The following is a 13,128-nucleotide window of genomic DNA, read 5'->3' as shown; positions in this document are numbered from 1 at the left end:
ACGTGGCGGCGGGGTGGAGATTCGGACGTGTCCGTCGGCGGGGGGAGTTTGTCCGGCGGGCGACGATGATGATTTGGATCTAGGTTTTCGGGAGGAAGGGGAAGGAGAAATTCGGGGGTGTCTTTAAATATGCATAGAGGGAGCTAGGAGAGTCCAAATGAGGTGCGGTTTTTGGCCACGCAATCATGATCGAACAATCTAGATGATGGAGCAGGTTTAGGTGGGTTTTGGTCCAAATTGGAGGGGCGTTGGGCTGCAACACACACGAGGCCTTCTCGGTCCCTCGGTTAACCGTTGGAGTATCAAACGAAGTCCAAATGGTACGAAACTTGACAGGCGGTCTACCGGTAGTAAACCAAGGCCGCTTGGCAAGTCTCGGTCCAATCCGGAAAAGTTTAATCCCCACACACGAAAGAAAGCTAGAAATGGCCACTGGAGGAGAACGAAGCGCCGGAATGCAAAACGGATAACGGGGAAAATGCTCGAATGCATGAGATGAACATGTATGCAAATGCAATGCACATGATGACATGATATGAGATGCATGACAATGACAACAAGACACGGAGAAAAAAACCCGAACCATAGAAAATAAATTAACTTAAAGCCGGAAACGGCAAGAGTTGGAGTACAAATTGGGAAAGTTACATCCGGGGTGTTACAACACTCCACCACTACGAAAGGATCTCGTCCCGAGATCTAGGACAGAAAGAACGTCGGGTACTCAGAACGGAGGTGATCCTCGCGTTCCCAGGTAGCTTCACAGTCGGAATGGTGTGACCACATGACTTTGAGATATTTGATTGACTTATTGCGAGTCTTGCGTACAGTCTCTTCAAGAATAGCAACTGGGTGCTCACGATAAGAGAGATCTTCTTGGAGCTCAATGTCCTCGAAGTTGACGGTGCGGTCAGGCGTTTTGAAGCACTTTCGAAGCTGAGAGACATGGAACATGTCATGAATATTTGCAAAATTTGAAGGAAGCTCGAGTTGATAGGCGAGGTCGCCTCTCTTCCTGACAATCTTGAAAGGTCCCACGTATCTGGGGGCAAGCTTCCCTTTGATACCGAAGCGACGAGTACCTTTCATAGGAGAGACGTGGAGGTAAACATGATCTCCGATCTCGAAAGCCAAATCACGGTGCTTACTATCATAGTAGCTCTTCTAGCGGGATTGGGCTGCTTTGAGGTTATCTCGAATGACTTTGCACATTTCCTCTGCCTCTGTGATTAAGTCATTACCCAAAAGCTGACGTTCACCGGTTTCAGACCAGTTGAGAGGGGTACGGCACTTCCTGTCATACGGAATTTCAAATGGGGCCTTGCCCGAACTTGCTTGAAAACTGTTGTTGTAGGAGAATTCAGCATAAGGAAGACAATCCTCCCACTTCATGCCGAAGGAGATCACACAAGCCCTGAGCATATCTTCAAGAATCTGGTTGACACGCTCGACTTGACCGCTAGTTTGAGGATGGAAAGCTGTGCTGAAGCGGATGTTGGTGCACATGGCCTTCTGAAAAGAATCCCAAAACTTGGATGTAAAGATGCTGCCACGGTCTGAAGAGATCACCCGAGGAATACCGTGCAGAGAGACAATCCGAGAGGTATAGAGTTCCGCCAATTGAGCTGCAGTGATTGACTCTTTGATAGGCAGAAAGTGAGCCACTTTGGTGAGTTTGTCGATGACAACGAATATAGCATCATTGCCACGCTTGGACTTTGGAAACCCAGTCACGAAGTCCATCTCAATGTGGTCAAACTTCCATTCTGGAATGGCAAGAGGTTGGAGGAGACCAGCTGGCCTTTGGTGTTCTACCTTCACTCTTCTACAGACATCACATTCATTCATGAATTGAGCAATCTCGTGCTTCATTCCAGTCCACCAATAAGCCTGCTTGAGGTCCTGATACATCTTTGTGCTCCTAGGGTGGATGGAGAGGAGAGAATTGTGAGCCTCGTTCAAGATCAGTTTACGAAGTTCACCTTTGGGTACAACAATACGATCCTCGAAGAAGAGAGTGTCCTTGTCATCAAGGCGGTAGCACTTGTACTTGGGTTGACTCTTGGCAATCCCAATCTTCACCTTTTTCACCATAGCATCAAGAAGCTGGGCTTGACGAATCTGGTCTTCCAAGGTAGGAGAGACTTGAAGGTTGGCGAGGAAACCTTGCGGAACAACTTGCAGATTAAGTTTGCGGAAAGCTTCACAAAGCTCGGGTTGATAAGGATTAAGAATCAGACTGTTGCAATACGCTTTCCTGCTCAATGCGTCGGCAATCACATTGGCCTTACCTGGAGTATACTCGATACTCGGATTATACTCTTGAATCATTTCGACCCATCGAGTTTGCCAGAGGTTGAGATTAGGCTAAGTGAAAATGTACTTGAGACTCTTGTGATCAGTGAAAATGTCCACATTTCTTCCCAATAAGAGATGTCTCCAAGTCAAAAGAGCATGCACAATTGCCGCCAACTCGAGATCATGAGTGGGGTAGTTCTTCTCATTGGGCTTTAACTGGCGAGATGTATAAGCAACAACTTTCTTCTCTTGCATCAATACTGCGCCAAGACCTTGGAGAGAGGCATCACAAAATACCTCGTACGGCTTGGATTCATCAGGCGGAGTTAGAACTGGAGCAGTGATCAATTTCTCTTTCAAAGTGCTGAAAGCAATGTCACACTCCGGAGACCAAATGTACTTGACGTGCTTCTGGAGAAGATTAGAGAGAGGCTTCACGATCTTAGAAAAGTTTTCAATGAATCTTCGACAGTAGCTTGCGAGACCGAGGAAGCTACGAAGTTGCTTCACGTTCTGAGGAGGTTCCCAATTCACAATTGCAGACACCTTCTCAGGATTCACGGCAATGCCCTTGGCAGAGATGATATGACCAAGATAAAGAACCTCATCGAGCCAAAATTCCCACTTGGAGAACTTGGCGTAGAACTGATGTTCCCTCAGCTTATCGAGTACCAAATGCAAGTGCTTGGCATGATCTTCCTTGTTCTTCGAGAAAACCAGAATGTCATCGAGATAGACCAAAACAAAGTCATTGGTGTAGGCGTTGAAGATGAAGTTCATCATGCGAGAGAACATCGGAGGAGCATTGACGAGACCAAAAGACATGACAGTGTATTCATATGAATCATAGCTTGTCCTGAAAGCTGTCTTGGGAATATCTTGCTCGCAGATTCGAATCTGGTGATAACCCATACGGAGATCAAGCTTGGAGAATACTTGGGCACCTTTGAGTTGTTCGAACAGCTCGTTGATGTTGGGAAGTGGGTATTTGTTCTTGATGGTCTTCTTGTTCAATGGGCGGTAATCAACACAAAGTCGGTCCGTTCCATCCTTCTTCTTCACAGAAAGAACACCACAACCCCACGGAGAAGAACTAGGCCGGATGAGACCCATTTTCTCTTGAATATCGAGTTGCTTCTTCAGCTCCTTCAACTCTTCAGGTCCGAGCTTGTAAGGATGCTTGCACACAGGTTCCGTGCCGGGCTCAAGATCAATAATGAATTCAACTGGCCGGTGCGGAGGCATTCCTGGAAGCTCTTCTGGAAAGACGTCTTGATATTAGCAAATGACTGGAATTTGTGAGATAGCATCCAGTTCACCCTTCTCACTGAGAGAAAACAGACGGATAGTATTATCCCGAGCAGCAAAAACAATTACATCCTCAGACGAATGAGTCAATTGAATCTGCCTGGCTGCAGAATCGAGCTGAGCCTTGTGCTTAGAAAGCCAATCCATCCCGAGAATAAGATCAATATCCAAGTTACCAAGGATCATTGGAGAAGCCAGAAACTTGTAGTCACCCAAGGTGATAGTAACATCTGGCACCTCCAGACTTGCACTCAAACGTTTGCTAGGAGAAACGATATCCATTTGTTTACCCAAATGAGATGAAACAAACTCATGCTTGGTAAAAAATGGCTTTGACATGAAACAATGCGATGCACCAGTGTCAAAAAGAACTTCTGCGGGAATATCATTAACAGGGAGGTTACCCATGATGACATCTGATGAATCCTCTGCCTGAGTTGCATTCACCATATTGACCTTGGCGTACTTGGGGTTATGCTTGACCACAGCTGTACTTGCCGATCTGACAGGAGGAGGAGGAGGAAGACGTCTCTCGTTGAGACACTTGTTGGCATAGTGACCCTTATGTTGGCACTTCTTGCACGTGACCTCTGAAAGCGGACGGTGATACGGAGCACTCGATCTTGGAGCTTGAGATGAAGTCTTGTTCTGAAAGCCAGGGTTGGGTGGGTGGGAAGAACCACTTCCACCTTTGCTCTTGTGCTGATACGGCTGACGGAACGGAGGAGGAGGAAGCCAATACTTCTGCTGCTTCGCCACTTGAGTAGAGGAAGAAGGAGTAGCATCTCGGACTCGCTTCTTGGAAGCATCACACCTCAGTTGAGCAGCCTCTTGCTTCAAAGCCATGTTGTAGAACTCGTCGTACCTCAAGGGCTCAAAGAGAACAAGAGCTAGCTGGATTTCTTCTCTGAGACCACCCCTGAACTGGTATATCATGCTCTTCTCATCAGGGACGTCCTGCTTGGCAAAGCGGGCGAGCTTCTGGAACAACTTGTTGTAGTCATAGACAGACAAAGAGCCTTGCTTCAGGTTGCGGAATTCCTCACGCTTGCTTTCAACCACGCTCTGAGGAATATGATGAGCTCTAAAATCTTGACGGAAATCATCCCAAGTGATAACACGTCCACCTCTGGAGTCCTTGTACTGCTGGAACCACTCTACGGCTTGGTCTTTGAGTTGGAAAGAAGCGAACTTAACAAAGTCCTCAGGCCTGACGTTACTGCACTCGAAATGCTTGCATAGATCCACAAGCCAATTGTCAGCATCGGTTGCCTCAACACAATTGCTGAAAGTCTTTGGCCCATTAGCAAGGAACTGGTTGAGTGTAGCAAAGTGATTCTAATTGTTTCCTTGGTTCCCTTGGTTGCCTTGATTGCGCTCTTGAAGAATTTGCATGATCAACTATGTGTTTGCATTGGTTGCGGCCATCACAGCTTGCCATGCCTCCGGAGGAGGTGGAGGTGGTGGCAGATCAGGATTTGGAGGCGTGCGCGTTGGAGGAGCCATCCTGAAGAGGTTGACATCCACTAGCACATTGATAGATAAATTTTGAAGCTGAACCCAACAGAATGAAAATTGCAGCATATAGTCTTCACATCCGAACAAAATGAACGAATGCATTCCTCTTGAAATGGTCACATATCCATAAATTGAGAAGCCACGTAGAATTAAGGTAGAGAAATAAATCAACAAGGTACGGATCAAGAACGTATAATCAGTAAGAAATCCCAATCTCAAACCAACTATCCGTGGAAGAAGAACTAGAGCTACTAGAATTCCCACCTATGAACCTCCCGAACCTTTCCGGTTATGCAATCAGGTGTTGGGGATACAGGGGAAGCATAATATCTCACCCAAATCTAGCAAATCCTACATCCAGCTGTATCCATCCTTCAACACATAACCGAGAAAAACTTCGGAAACCATCTACCTCAACCTTTGAAAAGCATCCGTTATACAAGTTATGGTGATACTCCCGAACTCCCGCCCCAGTACTGGGTGGCGTCGAGGTTATCTCACCAACGAACTGCATAAAAGAGATTTTCGATGTCAGCGTACTAAACTCAGAGCTCAACTCCCTGGGACACTTCCACAAAACCCCTGACAGGAGGCACGAAGACAATGTTCTCATCATAAAACCATCGGAACGATTCCAAGATACCCGCGTGATCCTAAAATTTTTTTTAGTGAAATTTGAGAAGAGAAGAGTCAAAACTCTACGTCAGGATGCCTTACCAGAGCGAGGAGGAGACTTGGAAGTAAAAAGAATTCCTAAACTCTCCGATATATAATTCCTAAATGACTCAAAACATTTTTCTAGACACAACTCGGCCGCTAAAAACGATCAAGCAATGGGGCTCCTAAGGCCGGGGAAGGCTTTGATTACCAACTTGTAACACCCTCGAGGCGACTATATCTCCCACGTGTCGAGGCACGACTTAGAGGCATAATCGCATTGAAGGCATATGTCGCAAGTTAGGAAATCTTCACAACAACCCATGTAATATAGATAATAAAAGGGGAGATAACATAGTTCGCTTAAACTCGCCACGTCAATCAAGTACATAAGTAACAATAAATCATCCAAACACACATGGCCCGACTATGGCGCCAAAAATAAAAGATAATCCAACATGCGACGCGGTCCCGATCACCCCCAACTGGGCACCACTACTGATCATCAGGAAAGGAAACATAGTAACATTGAGAGTCCTCGTCGAACTCCCACTTGAGCTCGAGTGCGTCACCTGGAGCGGAAACATCAGGACCTTCATCTGGTGTAATAGTAATCTGTGAGCCATAGGGACTCAGCAATCTCACACCCTTGCGATCAAGAGTATTTAAGCTTATAGGTAAGGCAAGGTAAAAATGTGGAGATGCAGCAAGCGACTAGCAAATATGGTGACTATCCTGTTCGCAAAAGAGAGCGAGAAGAGGAGGCAAAGCGCGAGCGAGAAACTAGAGAGCAACCTGCGCAAACATTACTCCAACACCGTGTCCACTTCCCGGACTCCGCCGAGAAGAGGCCATCACAGCAACACACTCAGTTGATTCATATTAAATAAATTAAGGTTCAAGTTATCTACAACCAGACATTAACAAATTCCCATCTGCCCATAACCGCGGGCGCGGCTTTCGAAAGTTCAAATCGCTGCAGGGGAGTCCCAACTTAGCCCATGACAAGCTCTCACGGTCAACAAAGGAATAGACCTCCTCCCAAGACGTTTCGATCAGACTCGGTATATCGGTTCTTCAAGACACTTTGACAGGTTAAAACAAGACCAGCAACACCGCCCGAATGTGCCGACAAATCCCGATAGGAGCTGCACATATCTCGTTCTCAGGGCACACTCAGATAGGTCAAGCTACGAGTAAAACCAACCCTCGAGTTTCCCCGAGGTGGCCCCGCAGGCTGCCTGGTTCGGACCAACACTCAAAGGAGCACTGGCCCGGGGGGGGGTTTAAAATAAGATGACCCTCGGGCTCCGGAAACCCAAGGGGAAAAGAGGCTAGGTGGCAAATGGTAAAACCAAGGTTGGGCATTGCTGGACAAGCTTTAATCAAGGCGAACTATCAAGGGGTTCCCATTATAACCCAACCGCGTAAGGAACGCAAAATCCGGGAACATAACACCGATATGACGGAAACTAGGGCGGCAAGAGTGGAACAAAACACTAGGCGAGAGGCCAAGCCTTCCACCCTTTACCAAGTATATAGATGCATTAAGATAACATGGCAAAATAATGATATCCCAACAAGTAAATAAATGTTCCAACAAGGAATGGTCTCCAATCTTCTCCTGCAACTAGCAATGCTATAAGAGGGGCTGAGCAAAGCGGTAACATAGCCAATCAACGGTTTGCTAGGACAAGGTGGGTTAGAGGTTTGACATGGCAATTTGGGAGGCTTCAAAGCAAGTGGTAGGCATCGTAGCATTGGCATAGCAAAAGAGCGAGCAATCTAGCATAGCAAAGATAGTAGTGATTTCGAGGGTATGATCATCTTGCCTGCACAGTTGTCAGAGTTGACTAGATCCTCGAAAGCAAGCTCAACGGGCTCCTTGTTAGCGAACTCGTCTCCCGGCTCTACCCAAACAAGACAAACAAGCAACAAGGACACAATCAACCACGTGCAAGGATCAAACAATATGATGCAAGGATGGTATGCTATGCGGGATGCGATGCGGGATGCATATGCAAGATCTGACAAAGGATGCATGACCCTGGCCTCAACTTGGGAATCCAAGTGTGCCACTGGAAACATGAGATGAAATCGCTTGAAAACGATATAAAGAACGCCGGAATCGGAGTTGCGGTTTGGAAATGGCAAGCAATTCAAATATGACACCGGTCTGCGATTTACAGCAAGTAGCCATCACTACAAGAAATCTGTTAATTCATGACAGATTTCTGGTGACGTTGCTAGAAACTGTCACCATCGATGATAGATTCTTTTGATTTGTCACGGAAACCGTCATGTATTAACAAGATGAGAAAGTGCTACAAAAAAACAGCCCCTTATGACAAACATAGTGAGACCGTCATGAAAACCGTCACGTGTCAATCTGCTCGACCGCCTTTCCTTTTTCTATAGGCCATCCGGACCGTCATGGATGTTTTGTGCTGATGTGTCGTGCATGCCCGTGTTTGTTTGGCGCAGCTCGTGCTATGTTTTTCCTACAGAAGTTTGCCCAACCTAATTAAATCATTAATTAGGCCACGTCAGCCCACCGGAGTTTGGTCGCCAACGACCTTACTTCACGGCGGAGATGCATCAGGATGCCACGGCAGCAATGACTGAGGCTACCAGGAAGAAGTCGTCCCTCGCGCGAGCCTAGGAAACCTAGCGGGGGCACTAGGGGTTGCCGGGAACATCGCCGTTGACGAGCTTTGCGGCAGCACTCTTGCGGCCCGGATGAGGACAACACTACATGGCATGGGGAGGCTAGCTAATCGACTCAGAGGAAACCTTGGAGCTCTAGGAACTCGAATTTGTGCTCGGTTTTGACGGCCTCCAACTCTAGCAACAATGGCGACATGGAAGGCGGCAGAGCTACGACCATGGGGGAAGCCGAAGCTAGAGGACACAAATGACGACCGGGGCACAGGAATCACGTGTGGAAGATCACCAAGAAGATGATGGTGTGGTTAAATGGGTCAAGGAAGCTCGGGCTTCAGTGAATCGGCGATGGCGGCTGGTCACCGTGGTCGCGGAAGATGATGTTCAGGGCACCAGAGCTCGATTCGATCTTCAGGGAGGCGGCGGACGTCCTCGGGACCATGATACAGAGAGCGGAAGGAGGGGGCGGGGCCAGGAGGGGGAGGGAGGGAGGCGGCGGCCTTCCCGTGTGACTTCACCTCTGCCTACGGGTAGAGGTTGAGGACGACTCCGAAGCAGGTCGGCCTGGGCCTGAACTGATGGGCTAGGTGAGTACCTTCTTCTTTTCTCCCTCTCTCTCTCTCTCTATCTCTATCTATCTCTTTTCTTTTATGTTTTATTTAGAGTTAAATACACCACGAGTGTCTCAACTTGTTCGATGTGATTACTTTGGTGTCTAAACTTGTAAAATACATGAAACTAGTGCCGTAATTTATTCGAATGTTCAAATATGGTGCCTCAGTCTGTATTTGGGCATATGCACAACCCACGTGTTGTGCCAACGTGGCGTCAACCCACATGTCAATTCCTGTTAGAGGAGTGAGCTGATTGTTCTACAAAAAATTCCTTGTACTTAAATAATTTTCACAAAAACTCCTGATATTTTATTTAAATAGGCCAAACGGCATTGATGTCACCAAGAACAGTTATCTGTGCAATATACAGATACACTACTATTTATTAGGGATATCGGATGAAATAATAAAGAGGAAAAAAAGGGTGACTCAAAGAAAATTTAAAAAAATATTAAGAAATTCTCACGTTTGAAAAAAACAGAACAACTCAACATATTACCTGCCATAAACTTAAAAAAGTGTTAGTGCATTTTTCTCGAAAGCAACATATTTTTGGAAAATTCGGACTTGTAATAAGAAATTGTAAACGTGTATTTGAAAAATACCCGTCACGCATTCAAAAAAATTACAACGTCTATTTCATAAAATGTTCAATATGTATTAAAAATAATTATTGTGTAAAATTATTCTTACATTTCTACAAATATGTTTAACATGTTTTAACCCATTTATAGAATTTTTTTTACACAATCATTTTTAATACGTATTGAACAATTTCAAAATACAACTTTGTTGATTTCTTAATAATTATGTATTCTAAAAATAAAACGAAGATACAAAATAATTCTCCGTACTTGTGGTCTTGCCCTTTAGTTAAATAAAGTTTTGAATTAATCCTCCATTCAAATAACTAATTCATGATTTCTCTGAAAAATATGAATAATAATAAATAAATCAGGAAAATGTTCTATGTGTATTCTAATGATTTGATTTGATTTAATATCTAAATGATAGAAAACGAATTAAAAAATGCCCAACTTCGATATGAACAACATAACATAGTCTGTTTCATGTAGATTATACACAACTACTTAGGAACATGTTAGATTATACAATGTAAATTGTTTTTGCGTAATATATGGGAACACAATTCATGGCACTTTAAAAATGTTTGTGCACATTTCTAAAAACCAGCCATCTATGAAAAATGTCTAACATGTTAAAAATATGTTACTATTTATTATGAAAATTTTCAACAGATGTTAAAATGTTTTTGAACATGTATCTGAAAACAAAGTCTAATGTGTATTAAAAAAGATGTATGTGTAATTAAAAAATGTTTAACGTGTATTTAAAAAATGTTAAACTTGTATTTGAAAAAAATTAATGTGTATTTAAATAAAACTTGACACATATTTGGAAAATATGAAGAGGAAAAACCAGAAAGAACACCATGAGAACCAACATTGTAACACATAGATAAATGTTTCTGCCAGTTTTTTTGCGCAATACACGCAATATATCATGGGTAAAAATTTATTGTGGTATATAAGTTAAATGTTTCTGCTAGTTTTTTTGAACTTGTAAATATTTTTGCAAGTTTATCTAACTCATATTATTTTTTGCAAGTTACTTCACAACATGTTTTTTTGAGCAGTTCACAACGGTTAATTAATTCGCTAAACATAAAAATAAGAAGAATAGGTCAAATTGTAGGCCTGCCTCACTCGATAGGGCTAAACTCGAAAAAAGCCCACTAGGGTTCACAGGCGGCAATTCGTGCGTGAGGATCCTGCGCGAGGCAATTCGTGCGTTCTGATTGGATGTTTCAGCCCTCCCACGGATCAGCCCACGCGCACCGTCCGATCCTCCGAAATCCAACGGCCGTAACATTGGTCCTACTTAGCGAGTCGCGCCGCCACCAACTCTCCCGATTTTTTCTTCCTCGTTCCCCAATCTGTGCCGCCCCAACTCATCTTTCCCAGCTCCTCTTCCCGGTTCGTTCATCCTAGGTGTTGGTAATCCTAGCGACGCAAGTACCACCGCCGCGAGGTCAGGCCGCCCCCACAACCACCGGGATTACCGCGCTCGGCCAGTGGGCAGACTACGCCCACCCGTCGTCGGGGAGCTCGCCCGACCCATCGCCGGGGTGCTATGTCGTGGTGGATGCAACCACCCAACGGCAAGCACTGCGTCGTGCCGTGGTGGTGGTGTCAGTCTACCGCTGGTGCCGTACTGAGCCGGCGAGGGCGCCTGGTCAAGTTGCGCCGCGGCGACCCGAGGCTGCGCCGGTCTGCCGCCGGGGGCTGCCTCGTGCTGGACCACTGCTGCCAGTTCGTTTGCCCGAGATCCGCATTCGTCTCCTTTCCCGTCCTCGCTGTCGAGCTCGGCAGTTTGTGAGGCATTGTCAATTCAGATTATCTCCTCCCTATTGCTTCAGATTCTGCAATCCCTTTTGCTTCTGACTATTTGAGGCGTCTTACTGTTTGTCGATGCGCAGGCAACCGCGGTTCAACGGCGTGGAGACCTCAACTGGACACGAGCATGGGTTGACTACTACGTGGGCTGCCATGTCAGATCCATGTTGGCCGGCATGTCAACTAATGACATGGAATGCATGATTAACGCCGTTATTTGATAGTAATCTGTGACGGCCAAGTACTGTCATGGATCCATGACGGTTTTGGTAATCTGTCATGGAGTGTATGGTGGTCAAATTATGACGCGATATACATGAAGGATTTTGAATCCATCAAGGATGGCCTAGCATGATAGATTTGCGCACGTATGTGACAGTCTGAATCCGTCATGGATTAACACATTTCTTGTAGTGCATCTAAATGCAAAGATATGAACAAGTTGCAGCACCCAAACATGACAACAAAAAACATGACAGGGATGCATTCATGATGCTTAACAAAAGTCTAGCACTGAGATACAGCCAATTCATCCATTAACAGGTTCAAACAAGCATGGCAAAAGTGCATATGGCAAACAGATTTCAGACTTGGTGAAATCAACACTTGTCTGGAATTTCAGATCAGGTAGCACTCTTCGGAGCAACAAAACTACATGCTACAGGACCTGAACATGGCAAAGTAAAGCATGGCATGGAGCTACTCAAAGAGCTTAACAAAAGTCCCTTAGTGACCTTGAGCCAAAAGGGATCATAAAATACAATTGCAAGCATGTGAACATGGCAAAAACATAATCAGATCACAAACTTAGTGAAAACTGGAGCATGCTGAAACGGATATCAAGTAGGCATGCTTACGAGCTCAATGCACTCACTACGGAGCAAGTCATGACAATCTAAGCATACACCCATCAAGAATACACAAAATGCAAGCTAGACATGGCAAGAACAAAAGCATAGCATGCACGGATCAACTACAACATCATCGGCAAAATCGCTAACAAGTAGACAGTCTGCCCAGATTCACAAAGTAGCAAAAGTAGAGCTCGATTGACTCAAGCTAGGGTGCTCCATAAATGCAAACAAGCACATGGATGGATAGAGAACTACAAGATTAACAAAACATCCTTACTGATCATCCTCAAAAGAGGCACGGATCTCTAGGAAACAACATGAACATATGACCATATGAGATAAACAGATCAAGGACTTAGTGGAAATGCTGTCCCTGAAATCAGAATTACCAAGTGCCTCTCTTGGCAAGCTTGTGCTAGTCACCACACACATCACAAAAATACATGGGTTGCACCTCTGGAAAGATGACAAAACCCTTAACAAAACATATGTAGAACTCATGGGCATATCATGCACACAATAATCATGGCAAAAATGACAAATAGCTAAATGGAGCAGCAGATCTGACAATTATCTCAAGTAGCACTCTTCTAACAACATTTCGGGCATCAAGATGAACACAAATGAAGAAGATGCAATGGAATGAAATGATGTACTCTCCGAGATGAACATTTTGATATGCTATATACCAAAAACGGAGCTACGGATGCGGAGATATGACACGATGAACAGGAGCATATGGATCTGGGATTTTTGGGACTTAAAAGAAAAAAACACCTCCCAGATCTAGGGTTTGCA

This window comes from Triticum dicoccoides, chromosome 5A (genome assembly GCF_002162155.2).
Source record: "Triticum dicoccoides isolate Atlit2015 ecotype Zavitan chromosome 5A, WEW_v2.0, whole genome shotgun sequence".
Classification (NCBI taxonomy): domain Eukaryota; kingdom Viridiplantae; phylum Streptophyta; class Magnoliopsida; order Poales; family Poaceae; genus Triticum; species Triticum dicoccoides.
Note: the sequence above shows the minus strand (reverse complement) of the source record.